The sequence below is a fragment of the Drosophila hydei genome, unplaced genomic scaffold (genome assembly GCF_003285905.1).
Source record: "Drosophila hydei strain 15085-1641.00,03,60 unplaced genomic scaffold, DhydRS2 tig00008148-arrow-arrow-pilon, whole genome shotgun sequence".
Classification (NCBI taxonomy): Eukaryota; Metazoa; Arthropoda; class Insecta; order Diptera; family Drosophilidae; genus Drosophila; species Drosophila hydei.
Window position 1 is genome coordinate 690,175 of NW_022045852.1, and position 18,237 is coordinate 708,411.

Below are 18,237 nucleotides of genomic sequence, written 5' to 3' on the forward strand. Positions count from 1 at the left end.
CTTAGTTGGCAGTTTCCTTATAAAGGCCCGCTTACAGAGTGCGAAGTGCGAAGTACCCGCAGTTATCCCAGATTTACTATTGTTGACTCAACTTGAATTCCATAGGTACTTAAGCTTAAGCTTCATAGATCTGCACACCCACACACATATATATATATATATATATATATACATATATATATACGTATTCATATATGTGTTCGAAAGTTAATTTCTTAAATTTTATATCAGTTCTGACATTTATTATGGTTACTGTTGACCACACAACTTATCGCATATACATATATATATATATATATATATATATATATATATATATATTTTTTTTTTATACTATTACTATATATTCACATAGTTTAGGTTGGCACATTTATATACATACATACACACACATCGGTTTATTGGTTTATTTTTATTTCGCTACTGTGGGAAACTTTTGTTTTATCAGTCAAAACGAAAAAGAAATAAAAATTTATGCAGAGCGCCTACAGCAGGCGACTAGGCGCTACCCTGTAAGTAGAAAGACTGTATGTGTGCACGAGGTCATTGTGGCATCCGTGAGCCGTCTTTATTGTAACCAAGGTTCAGTTCATGATATTCGAAGCAATTTTCAGTATGGACTGTCCCCACTTGTCTACGTCCCATTCCAATGCGTATAGGGTATGCTAATAACTTAATATGATATGTGCAAAAGTGCTCTTATCACATGCTGTGTGGATATTTGAAGGTCAAGCAACATGTTTAGCATTTATTCCCACAGTTGTTCAGATAAAAAAAGAAACATTTATGCATACATATGTAACTATATATATATATATATACGTGTGTGTATGTGTGAGCACTACGAGAATAATGTTTCCTTAAATATATTAAATCATAACAAACAGATGTTTTCCTTATAAATACTTCTATGTGTTTTTGTATTATTCTTACGATAAATCGCAAATCTATAAAATTGTTTTTATCTTATATTTAACGCAGGCTAACTATCTAGGCACTGCTCGTCAAGAGTGCAGTCTATGTACACGCAATGCAGCCGGTCTGGCTTTACGTTGTGCAGGCTTGGGCTATAGCTGCAAAATCGCATCACAGACTCCTGCAGGTCTTGCAAAATAGTGGCAGGCGAACTGCCCCTGGTATGTGCGCAGCACCACCCTTCACTGTGACCTGAACCTGCATGCAGTGGAGGAATAGTTGGGGAGGCTCACTGTTAGATTCAGTGATTGGCTGATAAGAAATTGCAGTATGCTCGCGAGGCGCCTACCCCACACTAGGCCGTTGAGGCCACTGAAAAGAATGGGATTAGCGAACCAATATGAGATAATTGCAATTTTTGCTATTAATATTTATTTTTTACTCCTTAATTAAGTCCTCAAGAGGTTTGTTTTTTACATATTAATAAGTTGCTACATTTTTTAGCACGGATTCAACGCTTAATAAAGAATCAAAACAAAAACGTCGCTCAAAAGCTAGTTGTTTTGTCTATGTTGATGGGATGGTCCAGAGTTGCGCTTCTAACTGCATAGCTGGGGTGTGGTCAGTGAGTGCTATCAGAGTGTAACAGGGATTGACCTTTAAGTTACCACTCTTGCACCAAGCTGTCAATGTGTTAAGGTGTGTACCTGAGAATACCATCTGTTGCCTCAGAGCTCCACTTGGAGCTATAAAGCAGCTCAATATCGGCAGCGTATGTAGCAAGAAGAGACTCTGGGAACCCCTATATGGTGTTCGCTAGATATACAGTATAAATTGAGTAGAGCAGTGGACGTAGGACGCTACTCTGTGGAAGGACTCTGAAAGAGTACTTAGGAGCTATTAATTTTTATTATCATCTTTATACATAGGTATGTGCATAATTGGTTTACCAATGGGCACTTAAAAGCAAAATTCCGTGATAACCGATATAAGCCTATCGCTGGACAACCGTTTGTTGTATACTTTTGGGGAGAAAAACATAAAAAAATAAGTCATACTTCCAGGAGCAGGAAAAGTATTGCAGCATGAGCGCGCAGCAACAACCAGGAGGGATAAATATAGAGGGAGAGATGTCGACGTCAGGTAGACGAATCCATCTAGCTGCAGCATTAGGAGCCGTCTACTGCTACTACTACTGCAACTGTAGCTACCAGCGCCGCCACCGCTGCCATCATTATATGTACCGTAGATGCCATAGGTTCCGCGCAGGCATTTCAGCAGCTGTTAAGACATTATATGAAGTCGCCATGTCATTGGCGGTGAAGAATTCTGTAATGTGGAACAACGCTGTAAGGCTACATGGTCGTCCCTCGACCGCCAACGCTGTGCCTTTATTCGCTGCTGCTGCTAGCGGTTTTCTCGTCCCCAGAGACGTAGCTCACAGTGGTCACTAGTCGAACCATCAGTCAAGCGCCGAGCGATTCGAAGATGCAGGAGGCGCAAATCATTGCACTATTTAATTACCTAACTTAAAACTAAAACTAATATTGTTTTTAAAATATGTTTTCAAACTGATTAAGCTTTTAATGTTCAATCAGTGAGTTAGACGGAACTCTCGGCTTAGCATACCAAAGATGAACAAAGTAAAAATTTCGACAAACATTCCATGGACAGGTGTTTAATTTTATTGAGAGCGAGCATTTTCTAATAATTGATAGGGTCTCTTCATTTTCTTAGAGATAATGCAAAATTTGTGATTTATATGCAAGACGGGTTCAAATGTTTTAAAAGTTTTATTTATTTGTTAATAAGCTCATTTGGAAATATTTAAAATAATAATAAATAATTTTCTTTTCCTTAAAATAAATAAGCATATATTCATGCTGATCCTTTAGATTTTGTACTCATTAAATGTTTTATTTATTTGTTATTTTTGGTTGTCATTCGACGAAGTGCATGCCAATCACTTTCCGTTTTTGCTCTTTCGTTCGAACTTCGAACGGCAGCTAACATGTTGTCATCTAACATGTTTGTTGCAGCACGCATGCTTCGAACTTCACTGCAATCTGTTCAAACTACAAGTAGTAGCGCATCGAACATAGCAAGCACACGGCACACGATAACTGCTTTCGTCTCACTATGTAATGAATGCGCGTTTATTCCACTCTCACACCTTGATTCGTTCGGTTGTCTCCAGATTAGCTTACTTATTATTTCTTTATATTTAAAAATATAAACAGAAATTACATGATTTCTACTTTATTGAGTTATTGTTTTAATTTTCGATTGGATTTAAATGATGCAACTGATTCGTTGTATTATAAAGCAAGTAAGGCTTGACACTGTGGACTTTATCTTTGGGGAGCGCTGGTAATTCTTCAATTGATTTTATTGGTTTAGGGACTTTGGTCTATCCTAAGAGGATACATCTTCCAAATTAAGAGTTCAGGTTGACCAATGACTCATCGCAAGAATTTGGCTTTAGGCACTTTATTTTAAGGCATTGGCAAACCTGTCATAATTTTCCAACGGCCAGTTTTGACTCACGTGAGTTCGGTACTGGTCGACCAGGTGCTGCTCTAGTGTCCAGCAGAATGCTGACTATATTAGCATAATTTTCAATCAGTTGCATGATCTCCTGAACGTATCTGCTACAATCCAATCAGCGAATGTATTCTGCTGTATTCCAAGCCCTTCCGGGTCTCGCAAATCCGCATAGAGGGGGCAATCCTCTATGGGATCGTCACATGGACATTCAGCAGTCTCGCTTAGACCACGCGCATGCAGGAAAGGGCTCGCCGAGTCATGGCAAGAGAGGAAATTGGCTTGCATCTTCAACTTGAATTTGGGGGCGGCTGAAGACTAAGATTATGTCCGCGACAAACCTATGCGTCACACGTCGGATCGTTTGCGATTGACAGTCACCGAGTCACGTTACGAACTACGACTCGTTCGATGACGGTGACAGCGATACTTCACTGGCAGCTGTGTTGGCTGGAGCCACTAATGCCGCTAATGCTGCATCACCCCACGCTGATGCTCCCACTGCAGTGGCTGCCTTTTTTTTTTGTGTGTTTGAACTCGATGGAAGGATCATGGAGCTGGAGGCGTTGAGTCGCGTTCGTCCAGAAGCCGCTGCTGTCATTGCCGTTCCCCTACCATCACCACGTCGCTCACGAACCCGCAAGGCTGCGGAGACCTGGTCAGCAATCGTGACAAGCAGCAACCCAGAGGAGACGCCTCAGCAAGTCGCTGATGTTGCTCCCGCTCTCGATGTCCGTGTGCACGAGGTGAGTGAGCTGCTGGACGTTGACAGTAGCATTACTGTCAAGCAGTTTATGGGCGGTTTATTTAAGAACCACTTCTCGGGGCACATGTCCTATGCTGCTTTCGAGAAGTCGGTGGCCATAGTGTCATGGACGCAAGAGGCAGGACCGGTGACAATCCAGTTGGATCCGTCGCTGCCGCCGCCAGTGCTATTTCTGCTGCCGATGCCGCTGCCCCAGTTGTTGCTGCCCCCGCTGCTGTCGTGCTGTACTCCTGCTGCTGTTGCCGCTGCCCACGCTGTTACTGATGCCGTCTCCCCTAGTTTGACTAGTTCAAACGAGATGGTCCAACAGATGTTTGCCATCGAGCTCAGGAGAGCTGTTGTTCGAGAGGGAGTGCCCAGCAATGTAGCACTAAGTGTGCTGGATGTAGGTGCTAGCTATCAGCAGCTGGTGATCAAGATGTATGGGAAGATCGTGGAACTGGAGGCGTTGAGCCGTCATTACTGGCCCCGCTGTCGCTGTCACTGCCACAGTCGCCCACGTTTACGCTCCAATTGCTGCACCACGTACCCGCAAGGCTGCGGAGACCTCGTCAGCAATCGTGACAAGCAGCAACCCAGAGGAGACGCCTCAGCAAGTCGCTGAGCGCGTTCGGTGTCCGAGTGCACGAAGTGCGTCAGCTGAAGCGAGGAGGTTTAAAGAACTAGGGTTAGATGTGAAGAGGAATGTTGCGCTACGGCCGAGGATAACCTTCCTGGACGTTGACAGTAGCATGCTGCCTTCGAGAAGTCGGTGGCCTTTGTGTCCAAAGCATGGACGCAAGATACAGGACCGGTGTCAATCCAGCAGAACAGAAGGCTCTGGATATCCTAGAGGAGCACGACAGGATATACGTGGATTGATTCGCCTTCCGATGCCGATCGAAGGTGCGCACGTATGCGTGCCGCAAGTGTGTCAGTTTTGACCACAAGATCGCCAAGTGCCGGATGAAGGAGCAGATCTGCCGTCAGTGCGGGCAGTCGGGACACCGAGCTGGGAAATGCTGCAACCCTGTGCACTGCAGGAATTGCAGCTTCAAGGGGCTGCCCTATGAGCATCTTATGCTCTCAGCGGCTTGCCCGATCTACGGAGCTGTGCTCGCCAGGGTGGCTGCAACTGTCTCCCGAGGAAGACTCTACCAAATGAAGGCTTTGATCCGCCCTTCGACTAATCCATAAGTGAAGAAAGTCTACTAAAGTTTGGCTTGCCCTTCGACTAGATCGTAAGGATTCATCTACCAACCTTAAGGACTTTGGTAAGACCTTCGATGTATCCACAAGGATACGTTTCCTAGATTAATTTTCTGGTTGACCCTTCGACTCATCGCGAGGATTTTGTATACCAAGTTGAGGCTTTGGTCTGCCCTTCGACTGACCCAAATGGATTTTGTCTACCAAATTAATGGGCTTTGGTTGGGCCTGCGATTCACTCCTTGAAGATCATCTACCAGTTTGAGGCAGTGGTGAGCCTTTCGTAGTAATGTTACTACCAGTTTTGACTCACGTCAGTCCGATACTGGACGACCAGGTCCAATTCCAGCGTCAAGCAGCATGCATCGTCTACTAAAGACTATAATCTTCGAGCAGTTGCACGCCCTTCTTGGCCATCAATGTGTCAGCGAAGGTCCAATCCCCGGATGTATTCTGTTAAATTCCCTTCCGAGTCTCTCAAATCCTCTATGGGATCGCTACATGCGATATGCGGGAGGAAATTCAACCGCCCGCTGACCGTGATGCCAAGGAAACGGCATTGCATCACGTACCGCAAGTTTGCTCCTGCAAAGCTTACGGCGGGCGGTCAGCCGGATAAAAACCTGCCCTTAACAAGCATCATCACAGAGAGACTGAGACGCCTACCTCCGTACCCTATCTTCTAACTAATTACATTAGTTGAGCACCTTTGAGTTCCAGTTCCCTCTAACAGCAGCAAGACGTCGTCAGCATATTCACTTAGAGTGCATTCCGTTTTAAGATGGTGCAGATGAGTGTCCATCAGAATGTTCCAAATAAATGGACCACTGCGGACAGCTGCGTGACTTTGCCGAAGCTGCAGACGATACTTGTATTTCGGTCCGGAAAGCTGCTGCGCCAAATCCAACTTCCCCGCCCGGGCTGGAAGCTGAATTGCCATCGACTCTCGTCCGTGAGCATCTCTTTCACCTGGCTCACCATGATCCCTTCAAGTACTTTGCCAACACAGGCAACAAGCAGATACCTTCTCCGCAGCGGGGAAAAAGTTGCGGAACAGCACAGTCGTGCTAGGTTCCGACCAATTCATTGTTAGAAAAAGCAGAAAAGAGAAAATATAATTAAAAGTTTCAATAATGGTCTTTTTCTTAAAATAAAAGTGTTTGCTTTTGTTTTGTTTTTTTTTTTTTATTTTTTTTTTTTTTTATTTTATATTTTATTTATATTTTATTTTATTTTTATAAGGAACTAAAAAATAACTAATTTATAATCTATGCCGATATCTTATTTTTCAATTGGACTTAAAGCTGGCAACTGGTTCTTTGTATAAAAAAGCAACCATGACTTGACACTGCTGAATGTTTGGAATCATTGAGATTTGTTGTCAAATAAAATTAAAATGATACACTCCCGTAATTCGCCGTCAATAGCAAGGGGGCTGTTTTTGTTTCTTTTGGTTCTTGGTACAGAACCAAGAATAGGTATTCGTTAATGTGTTTATTGTAAGCCTGTAATACAGAACTACTGAATACGGGCGTCGTAACTAGTACTTGAACCAGGTGAACAACGGAGATGAGTAGAATTAGTGAAGGGCGAGACACGGTGCTATATTTTCAAGTACTATATTCGTACTGGTTTATTTCGTAAATAGTATGGCCTTATATACAGTTTCTTAGGTTCTAAGGGTCAAAAATGATTTATGACATTACATGCATCCTAAATAAACATAAAAAAAGCTTAAAGCTGATATGTAGATATATATAAAAAAGACGACAATGATGGAACATTTGCTTATCATCTGGTCAAGCTGATATGCCTGCTATCTTATTTTATGTAGGGTGAGTTCTGTAGAGCGTTTTTATTGGAAGATATGAACTCGAACATACTCCCGGCCGTCGAACAATTGTTCAACTATCAGATATATCAATCCGGAAAGCATCTTGTCCAATTGCTGGGGCTGAAATGTCGTCTTGTGTCCTGGGTGTTATTGATATTGTTGGTTGGATTGATACTGTTGGTTGGATCCATCTTTTGACGTATAGTGCAAGTAAAATTACTGATGCTGCTATTGCAATATATGACATTATGACGAAATAATTCATCGGTGAAATCCAATGTGGTAGTTGGATTTCATTTGCTGGTAGATAAATGTCGGCTAGATTGCTCGCATGTAGTAGTTCTCTTGAGTTGTGAAGCGGCTGTATTACCAAAGTTGGGTTGCCAAAGATGAACACATCGTGCTTGTCAATGTGCTGTGACCCGTTATGGTCATATTCGCATTGCAAATGGTACAGCCTGCTTTGATAGCAAGTAGTCCAACATCTCGTAGTTGAATGCTTGAGATGCCGTCAGGACACACAGCTGAGAGATCCGTAGGACTCCGAGTCGCGAATATCCACTGATTCTTGAATAACATATTAGTCCAGGTGAGCGAGTGGTTTGTTGTTGTTATACAATTATCCGATGTTTTGTTGTTGGACATCAGAAATTCATAGCAGTGTTCCATCCTGAACAATGATTGTTTATGATAGCATATGTGTTCATCTCTTCGAAGGGGGTGACAATTTTTTAATTCTGCCTGTGTCAGGCTCAGGAATTCGTCGCGATGATCATTGACGGCGATTAGTGGTACGTTTGTCGATATTTTTGTGATTCCTTGGGAGGACACCACTGGAATGGGTATCAGATTATATAATTCCAATGTCTGCGTTGATATAAGTGGTAGTGTTATTTTGAACACGACGTGCCTATCTACGATGGCTCCTTCAGCTGGAGTACTCCACCATTGGTGCTAGGAATTTGTTGTCCTCCCTTTAGGTGATCATTCATCTGTTCTATTTGTTCTCGAAGTTGAGCTGGTGATAGTAACAGGGGACTGATTGTGTTTTGTCGAACTTCCGTGAGTACCTTTACTATTTCTGCTTGCATTCGCTGAAGGTTTGCTGCCATCAATGTCAGTTGCGTTGTCAGAAAAAGATACCATTGAAATAGATTATGCTTTGTCTTTTCTGTGAGCATGGCGTTGAATTGTGTTTCCATAATGTTCAGTCGCTTTTTAATCATGGCCTCGTCACGTTTTAATACGTTGTAGCTGGAATCCACAAAGGAGGTCTGGTTTTTTAAGACTGACACTAAGTAATATTCGTTTTGCTTCACCTTTTCTATGGTTTCTGCCATTTCCTTCGCATATGTGGAATCCAAAACTCCAATCAGGCTGCTTGCTATATTTCCAATGATGTCCAGTGGTGCTCGTTTACGTTTTATTTGCTGCAGAAGCTCATTTTCAGCTGATAATTCATCCTCCACATGCTTGAAATGCTGGTGCATGCTTTTACATGGAACTGTGATGCTTAACTCGTCACACATTTTTTTATACTGTCGACACCTCTAGAAAATGTTTTCATTTCACTCCAATAAGGTTCCAGGTCATAATAAGCTATTATGGTCCAATTGCAACAGCCACTCGAGCTGATCCGATCCTTTCGTAATAGATGCCCGGTTTGGAATCAAATTGTGTAAAGTTTATGGACTGTATCAATACTAGCGGCATTAGCAACATGATTGTAAGCAACATCGTTGTAAGAGATGGCATGCTGGGTAGTTAGAATCGTTTTGCCTTCTGGTTGCTAGGAGGATCGGTTTGTGGGTGTTTATGTTGTGGCTCATCGACAGTTAGTAGTGGTGCCAACTTATGTATAGGACGCTTGAATGTGCCATGCGCTGTTTTGACATCCACTACTCGTATGTGGTTATCGGTACCAGTGTAGACCTTTTGAATCCTTCCGATTGGCCATTGTCGACATGGTACGTTATCTTCCTTGACGAGTACCATCATTCCCTCTGATACGTTTGCGGTCGATCTCGTCCATATTGTTCGTTGTTGGAGCTCATAAAGATATTCCTGTGACCATCGAGTCCAAAACGTATACTTTAAATGTTGAAGTAGATCCAACCTTTGTCCGAGAGACTTTCCACTTGTTTTTCCGCTATCATGAGCTCGTGCTGTTAAAGGTTCTCCAATCAGGAAGTGCCCAGGCGTCAGTGCAGCAAGATCATTCGGGTCGGTTGACATTGGAGTTATGGGGCGAGAATTGAGTATTGCTTCTATCTCAATTACTACAGTTTCTAGTTCATCGTACGTTAATGCAGTAGTCGATACATTTTTAACAGTCAATGTTTTGCTGATTTTACTGCTGCTTCCCAGAGTCCGCCAAAATGTGGTGCACGAGGTGGAATAAACTCGAATTTTACATTTCTCTTTTGGCATTCAGTTAGTATATTGGCCTTGGCCTTGTCGTTGTAGATGGCCTCTTCCAAGTCTCGCACTTTGTTGTTGGCACCCACGAAATTCGTAGCATTGTCGCAATGTAACGTTTGGCAATTTCCACGACGTCCCATGAATCTCTTTAAGGCTGCGATGAATTTTTCCGTGGTCAGATCACTCACTGTCTCCATATGGATGGCCTTTGTCGCAAAACAGCAAAATATTGCGATATAGGCCTTGTCTGGTCGCTTCCCTCGAACCTTGTGATGAATCCAAAATGGACCACAGTAGTCAACTCCAGCATTTTGAAATGGCCTTGCTGGGTTGACGCGTTGCTCCGGTAGATTGCCCATTAATTGCTGGAACATCCTTGGTTTCGCTCGAGTGCATCGGACACAATTTTGGGTAATGTTACGGGCCATTGTTTTTCCCTTTATTATCCAATAGTTTTGCCTAGACTTGGCAAGTAGTGCTTGTGGTTCACAGTGCAAATTGTCCTCATGAAGTTCTCGTAGAACAGATTTTACCAGTTTATCATTATATGGCAGCAAAATTGGATGTTTTTCGTCGAACGACTGACTTCTCGATCCTGCCACCCACTCGAATAATTCCATCTTTGTCCAGCAGTGGATTTGAGGTTGCTTTTGTTGTCTACGGTTCCATGTTTTGTGAGGTCCTTTAGTTCCTCCGGAAAGTCAGCTTGTTGAATTTTTCGTATTATGATGAGTTTTGCACGTTCCAACTCTTGATGTGTAAGTGTGTTGTAGTTCTTCCTTGGGTGTCGCTATAATTCGCTGTAGTCTTCGAAATGAATCGTTGATGTTGATCGAGTATATGACATCAGCAATTTCTCCGACTGGAGCTGCTATAATCCTTGGGTTTCCTTTTCGTCCCACAGTGTCGTTATCGCTGGGCAACTTAGCAAATGATTCTGGCCACTTTGATGGTGCTCCATGGAGGAATAGTGGTCCATGTAGCCAAATGCTCCTTGCATCCGGATTCCTTGTTAGGGTTCCACGTGACAGTAAGTAAGAAAACATGACGCCATTGAGTTGCTGTTGTTAATTCTTGAATTTTCGCAACTCTATTTGCCACATATGTTTCCAGACTTGACGATTGTGAATTGATCCATGATAATACAATTTTTGAGTCTGTCCATAAATATGCTGGATTGCAACTGCTCTTTCACATGTAGATCCTTTCTGACTCGCGAAGTTAGTTCCGCTCCTAATACTGCTGCACAGAGTTCCAAACGAGAGTTTGCACATAATAATCGGACGGTTGTTGTGTTGTCCTTGTATGTCGCTCGGATGTAGACTGCAGCTCCATAAGCCTTTTCAGAGGCGTCAACAAATGTGTGTATCTCTTTAGCTACTGGCATTTTTCCATCGAATATGTGTCGAGGAATTTTGATTTTATTGAGGCTTTGCAAGTCGTCGCGATATGTTTTCCAATCCCTTTGTAGGTTTGTGGATAGCTCCTCATCCCAATCCAGGTTTGATTCCCACAATTGTTGCATAAATATTTTGGCTCTTACCACCACTGGGGCAAATAGGCCTAGTAGGTCAAATATTTTTGCCAATTCTGAGCATACAACTCTTTTAGTAATTTTAGTTGCTTCTGCTGCTTGGGCTCGTCCATGGAGGCTGTCTGTCTTTGGACTCCATGTTAGACCCAATGTCTTGATGCTGTTGTCTTCTGCATCATCCAGTTTTACTAGTGGTATAGTGTCTTCCATTGAGATTCCTTGAAGCAATTTGTCATGGTTAGCGCACCATTTACGAAGTGTTAATCCTGCTGGTAGAAATATTTTATTGACTTCATCTCGAATTTTCATGGCTTCTGTTAACGAATCCGCTCCGGTTATACAGTCATCGACATAGAAATCATTTTTTACTGTTTTTGCTCCTAGTGGATATTGCAGTTTGTTAACCGTTGCTAAATGCTCTAAGCATTTTGTTGCTAAGAACGGGGCTGACGTTGTGCCGTATGTGACAGTTTTTAGCCTGTAGTACTTCAGTTCTTCCTGGGGTGAGTTTCTCCAAACTATCATCTGATGAAATTGGTCTGCCGGATTCATCCATATCTGACGATACATCTCTTCGATGTCGGCGGTAAAGACATATTTGTGAGTCCTAAAACGCAGCAGAATTGACAACAATTCGCTTTGTACCGTTGGACCAGCGTACAAGATGTCATTTAGAGCCTTTCCGGATGATGATTTGGCAGAGGCGTCGAACACAACTCGTAGTTTCGTTGTACTGCTGTCCGGTTTCAGTACACTGTGATGTGGAATGAAGTAATGAGAGCTCGGGATCTTCAGTGGTGTTACTTTCTTCATGTGGCCGAGTCTTTCATATTCCTTCATGAATTCTACGTAACTGCCTTGTAGATCTGTGTCCCTGCAGAGCCTTCTTTCCAATGAAAGAAATCGTCTTGTCGCCACTTTTTTTTTTTGTATATTATTTTTGAAATGTGTTTCACAATATGCATCTGCTGGGGTCCGAAAGGGTTGTACTGATTCCAACGTGTCTAATTTCCAGAAACGTTCCAATAGATCGTGTGTGCCATCATTTGTAGTTGCTACTGAGCAAGTAGCAACTCGCGGAGCTGTGGTGCGCAGTTTTCCAGCTACTATGCAGCCCAATTTAGAGTTTTGGATCATTGGGAATTTTGGGCTCCTTTTAATTTGCTCCGGCAGAATGAGCTCGAAATAGTGTTCTGCTCCGAGTAGTAGGTCAACCCTTCCAGGTTTCTCAAATGTTGAATCCGCCAGTGGTAGGTTGTTTGGTACCCACGATACGTCGTTTAACTTGTGGGTTGGTTGATCCGCCACAATATGTGGCAATACGAATGCTTCTACGCGTGTCGTATAGTTTCCGTTCTTGGACTTGATGAGGATATTTACCCTGGACCTTAATGAGTTTGGGTTTCCTCCGATGCCTTCAATTCGTATGTGTGAATTTTTGACTGCTAATGCCAATGTTTTTACGGCTCTTTCAGAAATCACGTCGATTTGGGATCCTGAATCCAGAAGTGCTCTGAAATCTCCAATTCGGCCGTTGGTTCCTTGTACTTCAACTCGAGCAGTGGCGAGTAGAACATAATTGTTTATTGTGGCGTTTGCTGTAGCAGTTGTTTTTACGTCTGGAGTCTTCTCGAAGTGCAACAATGTATTATGTTTTTTATTGTACTTCATGCAGTTGCGTAAGAAGCATGATTTTGCCATATGATTTGGCCGCAGACAATTTAAGCACAATTTTTGGTTTTGTGCCCATTTTAAACGTGCGTCTACAGACTTCGACGCAAATTTTTCAAATCGATAAATTCGATGATCTGAAGAGTTGCAGAATTGACAATTCTGATCCTTTTCGGATGAGGCAGATGCACATATTTTTGCCGTTCCTTATGTAGATATTGCTCTCCTCCGATGGCTTCCAACGCAAGCAATCTTTGTTCCAAGAAGACTAAAAAATCCTTAATTGGCTGCATTCTTTTAGTATCCTTGATGGATTGCTCATATAGAACATGAGTCATCCTATCTAGCTTCTTTGCTAGTAGCACTAGCAAAAGTGGATCCCAATTGTTTGTGTCCACCTCAATGCTTCTTAGTGCAGCCAGCGTTTCTTTAATGTTGTCGTGGAAGTTCTTTATAGATGATGCCTCGTTTGTTACTGACGGTTGATCCAGCAGTTTGTTCAGGATTGTTGTCGTCAGTACTCGCTTATTGTCGAAACGCTCCTTCAACATAGTCCAGGCGGTTTCGTAGTTGGATTCTGTCAAATCCAAATGTCTGACCAGTCTTTCCGCATCGCCAGAGAGGTTTGTTTTTAAATACCATATTTTTTGAATTGTTTTCTTGAATAAATCATGAAACTGCTGCCATTTTAAATAGCATCCATCAAATTTTGGTATGGATACCTTTGGCAGCTGCACTTGGAGATGTGTAGTAGACGTGACTGCAGTGACTGCAGGCTTCTCATCAGTTGGCGTGCCTTGGATTTGGAAGATGGCTGTCTCTGCATTCAAGTAGTTTTCCATATTGTAGCCAAGCGCGATTGGATCTTCGAACATTCGGAAGATCTCAAAATGAATTTGGTTAATTTTTACCCAATATTCCTTTATCAGAGGCCTGAAGCGGGCCTGTGATTCTTGTGTCATCTGGTCAAGTATTCTTTTCAATGCTGCCAGTAGAGCAGATTGTTGCCTTTGGAGAGGTAGCATTTCCAGACGTGCTGTCTCCATATGGTCAACTTCGATCGAATTTTCGGAAAATTCCTCTTGATATTTTACAACAATATCCTTGATTTTTGAGAAGTAATTTTCATTTAAATATGAATTCTCAATAGGATTCCCAGCCATCAGGGTCCTTATTTCTTTATCGCCTTGCTCGGAGGCAGACCAGAGCTGGTTTAAATGCGCAGCCTTAGTTTGGAAGTATTTTGGATTTGACTTCCGTTCTTGAGTATCCTTTTTATAATTTATAATGAGAACTTGGATCTCCTCACCAATAGACGTCTGATTATGAATTAATCCTTCCATTTTATTTATTTCTTTTTATTTATTTTTGTTTAATGACAATTGGTATAAAAACGACGAAGATGCCGACTTGCCGCCAAATGACAAGATCGATGCGTTGAGAGATCACGTTGATCGCCTGTTGATCAATATGGACAAATAGGGTTCGCCAAATGAATCCACTATTTTTTGAAGAAATTGGTCGCCGAGTTGACCAAATATTTTGTGAAAGTATTACAAAATGCTTGTAATATTCACTCGTTGATCACCTGTTGATCAGCGTAAGCAAAATAGGGTTCGCCAAATGAATCCACTATTTTTTGAAGAAATTGGTCGCCGAGTTGACCAAATATTTTGTGAAAGTATTACAAAATGCTTGTAATATTCACTCGTTGATCACCTGTTGATCAGCGTAAGCAAAATAGGGTTCGCCAAATGAATCCACTATTTTCTGAAGAGGTTGGTCACCAAGTTGACCAAATGCTTGTGATAAGAAAAATCACGTCGGGGTCACCAAATGTGTGTTATTTTCAGTTCTTGGTGCAGAACCAAGACTGAGTATTTGTTTATAGTGTTTTTTGTAAGCCTCTAGTACAGAACCAGTGACTACAAGCGTCGCAACTAATACTTGAATCAGTTGGACAACGGAGATGAGTAGAATTAGTGAAGGGCGAGACGAGATGCTCTATTTTCAAGTGCTAGATTCATACTGCTTTATTCTGTAAATTGTATGGCCTTATATACAGTTTTCTTAGGTTCTAAGGACCAATAATGATTTGACATTACATTGCATGTGTCTTAAAAATACATAAAAATAAGGTTTTATGACGGTCAAGGATTCTCTTAAACTAACATGTGCATGTAGATAGCGACCAGATGTCGCATCTGCGTACCATCTGGTCAGGCTGATAAGCATTATGCCTAATGTAGGGTGGGTTCTGAAGAGCGTCCTTTCTTAGAAGACATGAAACTCGAACAATTGTCTTGCTAATGGTGCTACCTTGGATTTTGCACATTATTTTAAATGGATGGTTGATTTGTTGTCCTTCTATGTCGCTCGGGTGTAGACTGCAGCTCCATACGCCATTTCCGAGGCGTCAATAAAGGTGTTTATTTCTTTTGTGACCATTTTGTCCATCGAATATGTGTCGAGGAATTTTGATTTTATTAAGACTTTGAAGGTCGTCACTTTAAATTTCCCAATAACTTTGTAGGCTTGGGGATAGCTCCTCATCCCAGTCAATACTTGATTCCTCCAGTTGTTGCATATATATTTATGCTCTTACAACCACTGGGGCAAATAGGCCTAGTTGGTCAAATATTTTTGCCAATTCTGAGCATACTACCCTTTTGGTAGTCTTAGATGCTTCGGCCGCTTGAGCTCGCCTATAGAAGCTATCAGTTTTAGGACTCCTCGTTAGACCAAATGTCTTAATGCTGTTGTCTTCTGTGTCGTCCAGTTTTACTAGCGGTATTTTATCTTTCTTTGAGATTCCTTGGATCAGTTTATCGTGGTTAGCGCACCATTTACGAAGCCTTAATCCTGCTGCTGGTAGTATTATTTTATTGATTTCGTCTCGGAGTAGTTTTATAACTTTTGTTAATGAATCTGCTCCGGTTAGACAGTCATCGACATAGAAATCATTTTTCACTGTCTTTGCTCCTAATGAATATTGCAGATTGTTTACAGTTTTTTTTTGTTTACAGCTGACAGTTTTTAGTATGCAGTACTTCAGCTCTTCCTGGGATGAGTTCCTCCAAACTATCATCTGATGAAATTGGTCTGCCGGATTCATCCATATCTGACGATACATCTTTTCAATGTCGGCGGCAAAGACATATTTGTGAGGCCTAAAACGCAGAAGAATTGACAACAATTCACTTTGTACCGTTGGACCAGCGTACAAGATATCATTTAGGGCCTTGCCGGATGATGATTTGTCAGAGGCGTCGAACACAACTCGTAGTTTTGTTGTATTGCTGTCCGGTTTTAACACACAGCGATGTGGAATGAAATATTGAGAACTCGGGATCTTCTGTGATGTTACTTCCTTCCTTCCTTCTTGTTAACCGTTCCTTCAGCATAGTCCAGGCGATTTCATAGTTGGACTCTGTCAAATCGAAATGTCTGACCAGTCTTTCTGCATCTCCCGAAATGTTTGTTGTAGGTACCACATTTTTTGTACTGTTGGCAATGTTATTTCATGGATCATTTTTTTCCATCAAATTTTGGTATGGATACCATTGGCATCTGCACTTGAGGTTGTGTAATTGAAACAGTAATCAATGGTTTTTCATCAATTGACGTGCCTTGGATTTGAAAGATGGCTGATTGGATCTTTGAAAATGAATTAAGTTAATTTTTTCCCAATATTCCTGACGCGTGCTTGTGGTTCCGTTGTTATCTGATAAAGTATTCTTTTTAATTCTGGTAGTAGAGCAGTTTTTTTCTTTGGAGAGGTAGCAAGTCTAAGCGAGCTGTCTCCATGAGATCAAATTCGCTTAAAATTACGGAAAATTCCTCTTGATATTTTGTAACAATATCTTTGATTGTTGAGAAATAGTATTACTTTGATTACGAATTGTCGACGGGATTCTCAGCCATTTGAATCCTATTTTTTTCATTGCCTTGCTCGAAGGCAGTCCCTTGCTCGAAGACTTCCCTTCCTGAGCATAGTTTTAATGGCTTCTAATAAGAACTTGGATCTCCTCACCAATCGAGGTCTGGTTATTAATTAATTCTTCAATTTTTATTTATATTTTTTTTAATGACAATTGTCGATGATATGATATTGATGAAGATTCCGAATTACCGCCAAAATGACAAGTGTGATTGGTTGTTAGACCTGGGTGCTTGAGTTAACCATTGATCTACTCGTTGATCACCTGTTGATCAATGTAGACAAAATAGGGTTCGCCAAATGAATCCACTGTTTTCCTTGATGAGATTCGTCGCCAAGCGAGGTAAGGTGCTCTATTTTCAAGTGCTATATTCGTACTGGTTTATTTATTTATAATAGTATGGTCTTATATGTAGTTTCTAAGGTTATAAGTGTCAATAATGATTTATGACATTACAATACATGCATCCTAAATAAACATAAAAAGGATTTATTATGATCAGTGGTTCTCTTAAAGCTGATATGTGTATATAAATATATAGCGGCAATGATGGAACATTTGCTTGCCATCAGGTCAAACTGATAAGTCTTACGCCTGCTATCTGTAAAAAAGCAGCAGAAAAATCAGAAAAGGGAAAATATAATTAATAGTTTTAATAATTTCTTTCTCTTAAAATAAAAGTTGAAATGTTTTATTTATTTGTTATTGTAATTCGTCGAATCGCTTGCGTTTGATATCGAACATGGTCCAACATAATCCAACATGCTGCAACAATGTTTTGCAATTGCTTTCCACTTATGCTGTTTCGTTTGAACTTCGAATAGTTGCTAGCATTTTGTCATCCAACATGTCGTTCGTACTTTGATACAGCACGCATGCTTCGAACTTCGCTGCAATCTGTTCAAACCCCTTGCGTAGTTCAGCGAACATGGCAATACACGGCACACGGTCGTCTCGCTAGGTAATCAATGCAAGCTCATTCCACTCTCAAACCTTGATTCGTTCGGTCGTCTTTAAATTGGCTTTCTTGAAATCTCTTTTTTTTATTCTTGTGTTTTCTTTATTTTATTTATTTATTTTTATAAGGAACTAAAAAATCAACTGATGTCTAAATCTGGCAAGTGGTTCTTTGTATTATAAAGCAACCATGACTTGAGACTGTGGGCTAAATGTTTGGGATCATTGAGATTTGTGTAAATTAGTTAAGAAGTTTGATATTAGTTTGTTTGTTATGGTGAGAACTTATCGTTTATTTTGGAGCGGTCCGCTGCCTTCAATGTTTGGAATAAATCTAAATTTAGAAATACAAAAATGCTTAACATCTACACTAAGCTCGCCGTCAGTGCTATAGTGAACCGCTTATCGCCAGAGTAAGTGCCTACCCAGTAGAGCTGGAAAATCATCGATGTTTGCCACCATCGAT